Genomic DNA, 11,294 nt, shown 5'->3' on the forward strand with positions numbered 1-11,294 from the left:
AACTAGTGAAACAGGGCAAAAAGAGGAAGTGAAAAGAGAACAAAATGCAAAGTTTTTCACATTTTCAAAGCAACTTTCTTATGCAGTGGAGCTTTGAATTTCTCAGACAGGATTGTCCACAGATACTGAGTTCATTCACAGAGAACAAATGCAATCATGGGATCTTTTTTCTTCTTCTTCTTGGAGTTAGTTTAATGAGTTTTATTGGAGATCTTAAGATCGTACAATTCTGTTTTACACCAAGTTTCTCTTCCTCTTTAGTCAGTTGATAAGAGGCCAATGAACTACATCAAACCTTTATGCAAATCCCCAACCAAAAGTCTCTCTCAGAGCTTCAAGGGAGCTCAGTACCACAGATACTATCTATCTATCTATCTATCTATCTATCTATCTATCTATCTATCTATCTATCTATCTATCTATCTAAATGAAAACTAAATCCGATTTCATTATTTTTTTTAATACACAGTTGCTGTAATAAATTATTCAGTTTTCAATACATACAGTGAAATACAGAACAACAGTAATTTCTGGTCCTTGAACCTGACCGGCTGATAAGAGTGTGATATTAGTGAGCTATCAGATCTCCAACAGCTGTTTCACAGTTTGTAATCGCAGCATGGAGAATGCCCAAATCCAGTGTTATTTAAGAAATATTACTGTTTTTGTGTCACATAATGTAGTTTTAAAAGATTTTCAGGCAAGAATGTACTTGTTTACAGTTCAGATATGCAGCTTATCAATAAAGAAAACGTTTATTTAAACGTTTATTTGAAATTTTTTGCACATGTGCGCTCCAGTTGTTCTGCACTCATGAAGCCTTCAGGGTCTTCTGTAATGGGATGCTGGCTCAGATGTCTCTGTAGTGGTTAAACATGATGTAACACCAAGCTGAAATGTTCAGCAGCCTAGATAGGACAATTTTTATATTTATACATATGTAATATATGACATATATTGCCCACTATGAGTATATATTGTCATATATGTTACCTATAAGGCCATATACTGCAAATAATTGTCCTGGTAATTCACAGTTAATATGGCCCACACACACACACACACACGTACGCACACACACACACACACACACACACACACACACGCACAAGCCAGTTAGTTACTATTAATAGTACAATTTTACTTTAAGGTTTAAGGTGATCTGGATAAACCGAGTGCCTTAAACTGGCATACAGCCATTTAAATTGGATTCATGATCAGACCGATGAGTTTGTTGTAGGGTCTGGTGTGAAACGGCTCCTCCTCCAACATGAGGCACTCTGAGCAGCAAGCTCTGCTAACAAACCTGCACAGATTACCCCCCCCCCCCCCCCAAAAAAAAAACAGCATTAAGGGATGGAGTTTATTTTTACAGAGCATCAACGGAGTTGTGCAAGTGTTTTTGTTTGTTCCCTGCATTTCGGATTGCACATCGTTTATTTCTTAAGGATAACGCAGTCCCAACGAAAAAGGGTCACGATCATGTGTTGGAACCGCAGGCGGTGAGTAAAACTGCTTCAAATATCTCTGTGTTGTTAACTTAGCTATCAGCGCGTAAGAACATCAAGTAAACAACATGCGATGTTGTCATCAAACTGCACTTTCCACATGTACAGCTTAAAAAAAAAAAAAAAAAAAAAAGACGACATAAAGTGGAACTTAGTCATATTCCAAAACCGCTAAGCAAATATATACAGTTTCAGTACATACCACATAGAGACACCTTTGCTGATGCTGCTCTTGTTAAATTTCAGCCTCTGGATCTGTGTCACAGCTTCCAAACACTCAGCGCAAAAGCCTACTGGCGCTCGTGATTCTTTAGCTCCGCCCACACGTCACGCCTCTAGGCGCTTGTGTTTTTCCGGGAAAAATCGGTACAGACTATCTTTCTCTTATAAATATAATAAAAATAAAGACTTTTTGGAGTTATGAAGGATACAGTACTACTCTATAGGTACTCAAGATTAACAGGATATTGAGTGAAAACTATTATATATTGATATTGAGCATTTCACCCCCCCTTTAAGCTTTTCAGCCAAGTGGTTCACAAAAGGGTTAGTTTCTAGAAACTTAATTTGCTCACAATACCACCTGGTGGCCAACAAAAGCAGAGTGTAAAACAAGCAGATATATTACAGACAGAGGTGTAAAGTCCAGGAGTCAGAAAGTAAAGTCCTGCCATATTTTTGTTCCACCCATGAACTCAGCAGCTGATTTCACCAGAGGAACCAAGTCATTCCTTTCAAGTCACAAACGAGTCTGAAGTCAAATCCCAAGTCATCAAAGAGTTAAAGTTAATGAGATAATTAAGAGACTAATTAAATGATGATTGTGCATTAGTGATGAACACTTGCTGTTATTGAGAATTACAGAGGATCAGTTGATGATGTTTTATTGGTTAAAATGATGCCACCATCATGGAGATCAGTGTTTGCTTCAGTTGGGCTCTTGACCTTTGGCTTCTTGTGTTAGCTATTTCTCTACAAAAGTACATGTGCTGTTATAAAGCAGTAATTAGAAGTAATTATTAGGCATCAGCCTGTTTATTTCTAAAAAAAATAAAAATTCATTATTATGTTCAGTTTTTAAATAACCTACATTGTGGAACTGCTACATACTAATTAGAGGTGTGCGATACCGCTAGATTTGGTATCAAGTAAATACAGGGCCAGTATCGCCGATACCAATACCAATACTTTTTAATAATTAAGGTGGATGCATCTTCAACCTAAATCTAAATGAATTTTCATGACTTTTAATTGTTTTTGTGATTTGCATTTTGGGTTATTAATCAGTACTACAAAAGCTTTTGTTCAGAAACAACTTTTGGTTACTTCTGTTTTATTTAAATAAACAAAGTTACAAAATTATTACTTCACAAATATAAAAAAAAAAATGTAAAAACAAATTCTCTTTTCAAGTAGCATGTTAATAAAAAAAAATTCTCCTCTTTAGTGCACTTCTTTTCAGGATTTTTTTTTCTAAAACAAAGTCACAAAGTTTTACTTCACAATGTAAAACAAATTCTCCTTGTACAAAATTCCTGAAGCCGACATCTTCCACTATGGAAAGAGGCTGCAGGTCCTTCACAATCATTTCTGATAGGCGCCTTGGAATATCCACTGCTCTTGGAGAATCAGCTATTGATAAAATAATAAATACTAAAAATAATTAAGTCTGGTGCACATCTATGTGTAGTTTAAATATAGAAACTAGTATCACTTTCACAGCTAACACAAAAAGGGTAGATCGGCCTGAAAATACAGTCACGTGACGGTACAACACAGGAGAGGGGGAGGAGAGCAGTGTCGAGCACGAGCAGCACTCTTGAGAGCTTGCTCTGCTCTGTGACAGTAGCAGCATTTTGACAAACACGGCCAGGTCGCAAAACGAGAGAAACTGAAACTTAAGTATCGATATTTTCCCGTTGGTATCGATCAATACCGATACCAACGTTGGTATCGATATTATCGATATTAGCATCGATCTGCCCACCTCTAATACTAATGAACTGTTGGTTTAATGGTGATAATTAATTTGAAATATAATGTATTTAATGCATATACATTTTTTTTTTTCACTTTTCCTAATAAGACTCACAGACATCATGACCCAGCATATAAATCTCAACAATGGTGACAACCAACAAAACGCTTCAAGCTGAAGTGCATGCTGGGTAACACCATAGTAAAAAAAAAAAACTCCCATCATGCACTGTTGCATGAATAATTATTGTAACCACTGTTGAGGATCATATTATAAGTGCTCATGTCTAAAATCCTGAGCCTGTACAATTTTTGTACAGAAATGAACTCTTTTGTGAACCACTTGGCTGAAAAGCTTAAAGCTTCATGAGGCTTCATCTTCCCATCACTAGTTATAACTAAAGGTCAGTGAAACAGGCAAAAAACATGACAGACAGGTTTGGTTTCTATAACTATAGTTGTCAAAGTTCTTGATAAGACAAAACAGGTTGAACAACACATTGAGTGAATCGTTTCAGGAAAGAAACTGTTTTTTTGTTTTGCCATACAGAGAACATTTTGTTTAGAGGTATGTATTTAAAGAATATTTATCTTCACAGACCTGATAAACATCTCAGTCAACTGTCTATTCTGAAGATTTTGGAGATTTTGGTGTCTTGTGCTTCTTTAGTTTACCTATTTAAATCAATTAATGCAACACTATGTCACAGTCATATTAGTTTGTGCTTTTAGTTTGCTTTCGTTAGTTTCCTGGATTCCTTTGTCCCATTTTCCTGCTTTTTGTTATTTGTCATGGTCTCAGATTATTACTTCATTTAGTTCACTTGTGTTTTAATCATCCTTTAATCTTTAAATACATACCTCTAAACAAAATGTCCTTTGGTAAAAAAAAAAAAAAAAAAAATACAAAAAACCCAGTTGCTGTTTTGAAACATTAGGACCATGTGATATTTCAGTTTTTCTTTTTAATAAATGTACAAAAATTTCAACAATCCTGTGCTTTTTCTATCAATATGGGGTGCTGTGTGTACATTAATGAGGAAAAAAATGAACTTCAATGTTTTAGCAAATGGTTGCAATATAACAGAGTGAAAAAATTCAAGGGGGTCTGAATACTTTCCGTACCCACTGTACCATGACATAAACACATGGTTCAACGTGTTGTTTGACCTGTTCTGTCTTATCAAGTACTTCACTTTTTTTTTTTTTTGTGCTTTTAGAAACCAAAGTTATAGAAACCAAACCTGTCTGTCATATTTTGTGCCTTTGCAGTTCATGATAATATTAACGAATCTCATTATTTGACAATCTTGTTTTGCTGACCTTTGGTCACAACCTATGTAAAAAAATAAATAAACTTCAGTTCTACTAATCTTGATGTATTTATTATATTTTTTTATTGTACATGTCCATAAGTGCATATTTTGGATCAGCTTAAGCATGTTCACTGCTCTTTAAGATATGCTTAAAGTTACACAGCAAAATCCCCAGTGTTAATTTAACACTCTTGAGTAGGGCTGGGTGATATATCTAACGATATGATCATGCGCATCTAATCAGTAAAGCTGCTTCCGTGATCACCGCTAAAATCTCCGTCACCTGCTTATAATTGGAGTGGCATTTAATAGACAGCAGAGGTGGGACTTTCACAAGCAAGTCTTCAAGTCATGTCCAAGTCCTCAAAGGGTTCAAGTTAATGAGATAATTAAGTGACTAATTAAATGATGATTGTGCATTAGTGATGAACATCTGCTGTTAACAATCAACATCACTGAAGTAAAGCGAAACACAAGATCTACAAGTGAATTTAGCCACAGGCTTAAACTGAAAAAATAAAAAAATAAAAAAATAAAACACTATCTCACCATAATTGTGGTCAAGGTTTGCTTTAGGTAGTCTCTTGACCCTTTTACTAATTCAAACCAATTTGATTCAAAACAATTTCAATATTGTTTTTGCAACAAACATGTATGCAATGCTGAATCAAACCTTGTAGTGACAGATGATCTTAATCTTTTTCTGCCCATAACTCATGTTGACTTGGACATCATGAGATAATCTTCTTTGGATTGTTGACTGACATTCAGCTTTTACCAGAGGTGGGACTTTCAAGTCACAAGCAAGTCTTCGAGTCATATCCCAAGTCCTCAAAGGGTTAAAGTTAATGAGATAATTAAGTGACTAATTGAATGTTGATTGTGCATTAATGATGAACACCTGCTGTTACTGAGAATTACAGAGGATCAGATGTTGATGTTTTATTGGTTAAAGTGATGCAACCATAATGGAGATCAGTGTTTGCTTTAGTGGGGCTCTTGACCCTTGACTGTCATGTTAGATCTCTTTATGTAGCATTGCATGAGGTGCTGTAAAGCAGAGAGAAGAAATTAATCTGTATGTGATAGGTGGTCAGATTACAATCAAATTAACATTAGCTCTATTTAAGTTAAACAAAATCAACCCAGTAAAACTACACTATGGAAAAAAAATTAAAGTGAATTTTAAATCTACTAAGTGCATACAAAATCTGAAAATATATACTCTGTAGACACACACTGACATCAAGAACCAGCATATGACTCTCAACAGTGGTGACAATCAACAAAATGTTGCATGCTGGGTAAAACCTTAGTAAAAATTCCCGTCATACACTGCAGTATGAAAAATTGTCAACACTGTTGAGGATCGTGTGATAGGTGTGTTTGTCTAAAAACCTGAACTGATTGTCTCCTTTTGTGTCTTTCAACATTGAGATTTTTTTTTTTCTTCAGTTCAGTAATAGCTGAGTGTCAGTCTACTATCGAAAGATAAACACAATTTCATGATGTTCAGTCATCATGAGTTATAAGCAGAAAAAGCATAAAATCATCTGTTACTGCAAGGTTCGACTCAGCAATGCATACATGTTTGTTGCGAAAACAATATTGAAATTGTTTGAATCAAATTGGTTTGAATTAGTAAAAGGGTCAAGACACTACTTTTTACATTTGTTTTCAGTTGAAGGTTGTGTCTAAATTCAGTTGTAGTTCTCTTTACTTCAGTGATGTTGATTGTTAACAGAAGATGTTCATCACTAATGCACAATCATCATTTAATTAGTCACTTAATTATCTCTTTAGCTTTAACCCTTTGAGGACTTGAATATGACTTGAAGACTTGCTTGTGACTTGAAAGTCCCACCTCTGATAGACAGAGCCGTAGATCGCTGACAAGCCACGCCATATCGCGTTCATTATCGAAGGCGATTCATCTGCGATAATGAACGCGATATGGCGTGGCTTGTCAGCGATCTACGGCTCTGTCTATTAAATGCCACTCCAATTATAAGCAGGTGATGGAGATTTTAGCGGTGATCACCGAAGCAGCTTTACTGATTAGATGCGCATGATCATATCGTTCGATATATCGCCCAGCCCTACTCTTGAGTGTGGACTCATATAAACACTGAAGCAGTGTTAAATTAACACTGCAGCAGAGTTGAAGTTAATGGGATAATTAAGAAGTGACCCTTCAGTTATTAACTTTAGATTTTATGTGGCTGTGGTGACTGAATTATATCATACAGACAGACCACAGCAAAGGCAATCATGTGTGCCATTGATTGTGATTTGAGCTATTTGTAATAGAGTGACCTGAATGCCTGAGTATAAGTTTCTTTACTGCATACATAAGTTAAGTAAAAAAGAAAAGTAAGCGACCCAGCATTTCTGACATAGTATGACATGTTTTTAATAGTTAGTACTACGTAAAAAATAAGTCTTTTGTTTAGACACACAGACATCAGGAATCAGCGTGAGCATCACAACAACGGTGACCATCAAAAAAGCATGTTGTAGCCAATAAAAACTCATCCATGGCTCCCATCATGCATTGCGGCATGAATAAATTATGAGCTGAACTGTCTTTTTAACTTTTTATTCTAACTATATTTTACTTTTGCTGTTTTTATGTTCATTTGTTGTATCTAGTTTTGTGATGTTCATAGTTGGTCTGTTTATCTGAATATGTTGTTTGTCACCATTGTTGAGATTCATACGCTGATTATTGTTATCTGTGTGTGCCTAAAATTAAATTTTTTAATAAAAAAAAAAAAATCTGATTCACTTGCAAGAGATAGCTACAAAATGTATAGAAAATACAGATTTTTTCATTGTGGAATCAAAGCTGTGACAATCAATAATGGAAGTTTTACTTTGAGAAGAGACTGTAAATGAGTTCAGTGACTAATGTCAAACAACAATTACATTAAAACATAATCATCAACACGCGATGATTTTTGCTCTTGGTTTGACAAACAAACTTTAAAAGTAAAAAGTTACAAGCCAAGATCCCAACTAAAGCAAACATTGACCACTATAATGGTGATACACAAATTGTGATTTTCTCGTTTGGTGATTCTGCTTGTTAACATCAGGTGTCCTCAATAATGCTTAATCATAACTCAATTAACTTCTTAATTATCTCATTAACTTCAACTCTGCTTCAGTGTTACTTTTAACACTGCTTCAGTGTTTATATGAGTCCACACTCAGAGTGTTAAATTAACACTGGGGATTTTGCTGTGTACAATTTGTAAGATATTTGCAGTAAAATATATTAAAAAAAAACACTAGGCTAGTGTTATACATTTTGTCCAGCTGATTACTAACAATATCTCTAATGTTTTATAAAGTATATTCTATTTATATTAAATATACAGTGGGTACGGAAAGTATTCAGACCCCCTTGAATTTTTTCACTCTGTTATATTGCAACCATTTGCTAAAATCATTGAAGTTCATTTTTTTCCTCATTAATGTACACACAGCACCCCATATTGATAGAAAAAGCACAGGATTGTTGACATTTTTGCACATTTATTAAAAAGAAAAACTGAAATATCACATGGTCCTAAGTATTCAGACCCTTTGCTCAGTATTTAGGAGAAGCACTCTCTTGATCTAATACAGCCAGGAGTATTTTTGGGAAAGATGAAAGTTTTTCACAACTGGATTTGCGGATCCTCTGCCATTCCTCCTTGCAGATCCTCTCCAGTTCTTTTAGGTTGGATGGTAAACGTTTCAGGTCTCTCCAGAAATGCTCAATTGGGTTTAAGTCAGGGCTCTGGCTGGGCCATTCAAGAACAGTCACACAGTTGTTGTGAAGCCACTCCTTCATTATTTTAGCTGTGTGCTTAGGGTCATTGTCTTATTGGAAGGTGAACCTTCGGCCCATTCTGAGGTCCTGAGCACTCTGTAGAAGGTTTTCGTCCAGGATATCCCTGTCCTTGGCTGCATTCATGTTTTTGTTTTTCAGTCGTCCTGTCCTTGCAGCTGAAAAAAACATCCCCACAGCATATTGGACAGGTGATGAGCAGTGCCTGGTTTTCTCCACACATACCGCTTAGAATTAAGGTCAAAATGTTATATCTTGGTCTCATCAGACCAGAGAATCCTTCCCCACTGGGCAAATTTACGTCCAGTGGACATATTTTTATGTCTTTGCTGACGTTGAAAAGACGTCCACACTGTAAAACCTGACAAGTTAACTTAACTCAAACCGTTTGAGTGAACAGATTGCCTTGATTTAAACCATGTAAGTTTTAAAACTTTGCATTCAAGTAATTAAGTGATTAACTACACTGTAAAACCCGACAAGTTAACTCAACTCAAATCGTTTGAGTTAACCGATTGCCTTGACTGTAATACCCGACAAGTAAACTTAACTCAAACGGTTTGAGTAAACAGATATCCTTAAGTTATGTTAACTCAAACCGTTTGAGGAAACCGATTGCCTTAAACCATTTAAGTTGAAAAAACTAACAGTTATGAGTACTCTGAACTTAATTCAGTTGAGTTCCCTGAAAGAAGATATACATTGCAATTAAGTGATTAAGTGATTAATTGAGCTTTAGTGATGAACACCTGCTGTTAACAAACAGAATTACTGAAGAAAAGAGAGAAAGGAACAACAGCTGATTTAGACACAGCCTCACTCAAACCTGACAAGTTATGTTAACTCAAACCGTTTGAGGAAACTGATTGCCTTAAACCATTTAAGTTGAAAAAACTAATAGTTACGAGTACTCTGAACTTAATTCAGGTGAGTTCACTGAAAGAAGATGTACATTGTAATTAAGTAATTAAGTGATTAAGTGATAATTATGAATTAGTGATGAACAGCTGCTGTTAACAAACAGAATCACTGAAGAAAAGAGAAACACAAGAACTACTACAACTGACGTCAGACACAGACTTAGATGAAATCAACTGAAATAAAATACATGAAATCTCTCAAGATCTGATTAAACAACCCCACAAACAGCATCACCAGCTCCACTTATTAATAACCAGACTGACTTTATTTCTGTCAGACGTCTACAGAAGATCTTATTGAGAATGAACTAAGGTTTAGATGTTGATTTATTGTTTCATTAGAAGTAACCATGTTAGAGATCAGTGTTTGCTTGAGTTGGGCTCTTGACCCTTGATTTCTGTCTTAGTCTTTTCTCTGGCTGTTATAACCATGTGTTTCTGAAACATGTTTGTTGTAACTCAAAAGCCCAGAAGAAATGCCGTCAGGTGTTAACCTGTACCTAAGTGTAGGTTGTTGTACTTTATATAGGTGATGATAATTATTCATTATTATTCACAGGTATTGATCTGTACGGAGTCTAATCTCTGATGAAATAGAGGTGTAATTCATAGAAGTGGACCTAGTAAAAATGACATAAAGAGCCAGTGATTCTGTGATAATCAGTTAATATAAAAATGACTTCATAAACATTTTGTACACATAAATTTTTCTTCTATGCCAGTAGTTGGTCAAACACAGACATCAATAATCAGAATATGAACCTCTACAATGGTGACAAAAAAAACATGCTGCAATGCATTCTGGGTACTATTGTAGTACAGAACTCATCCATGGCTCCCAGCATGCTCTGCAGCATTTTTTTTTTCATTTAATGGTCACCATTGTTGAGGTTCATATTCTGATTATTAATGTCTGTGTGTGACAAGTTGACACCATAGAAGAACACACTGTTTGAGAAGTCTTTGTATTAACTGATTATTACAGGACCACTTTCTTTTAGAATCACTTTTACTATAATCAATCAAATTACACAACACCTATTTCATCAGAGATTAGACTCCTAGCAGTTCAATAATTGATGATTATCATCACCAATATAAAGTATAACAACCTACACATAGGTACAGGTTAACACCTGATGGCATTTCTTCTGGGCTTTTGAGTTACAACAAATGTGTTTTAGAAACACACGGTTATAACAGCCAGAGAAAAGACTAAGACAGAAATCAAGGGTCAAGAGCCCAACTAAAGCAAACACTGATCTCTAACATGGTTACTTCAAATGAAACAATAAATCAACATCTAAACCTTAGTTCATTCTCAATAAGATCTTCTGTAGACGTCTGACAGAAATAAAGTCAGTCTGGTTATTAATAAGTGGTGCTGCTGATGATGTTTGTGGGTTGTTTAATCAGATCTTGAGAGATTTCATGTATTTTATTTCAGTTGATTTCATCCAAGTCTGTGTCTGAAGTCAGTTGTAGTAGTTCTTGTGTTTCTCTTTTCTTCAGTGATTCTGTTTGTTAACAGCAGCTGTTCATCACTAATTCTCAATCAACACTTAGTTAATCACTTAATTACTTGAATGCAAAGTTTTAAAACTTACATGGCTTTAATCAAGGCAATCTGTTTACTCAAACGGTTTGAGTAAAGTTAACTTGTCGGGTTTTACAGTGTACAGAAAAGCATTAAAAACTGCTAGATCTGATTACTTTTCTTCTCTTTTAGAAGAAA

The sequence above is a fragment of the Carassius gibelio genome, chromosome B1, assembly GCF_023724105.1.
Source record: "Carassius gibelio isolate Cgi1373 ecotype wild population from Czech Republic chromosome B1, carGib1.2-hapl.c, whole genome shotgun sequence".
Classification (NCBI taxonomy): Eukaryota; Metazoa; Chordata; class Actinopteri; order Cypriniformes; family Cyprinidae; genus Carassius; species Carassius gibelio.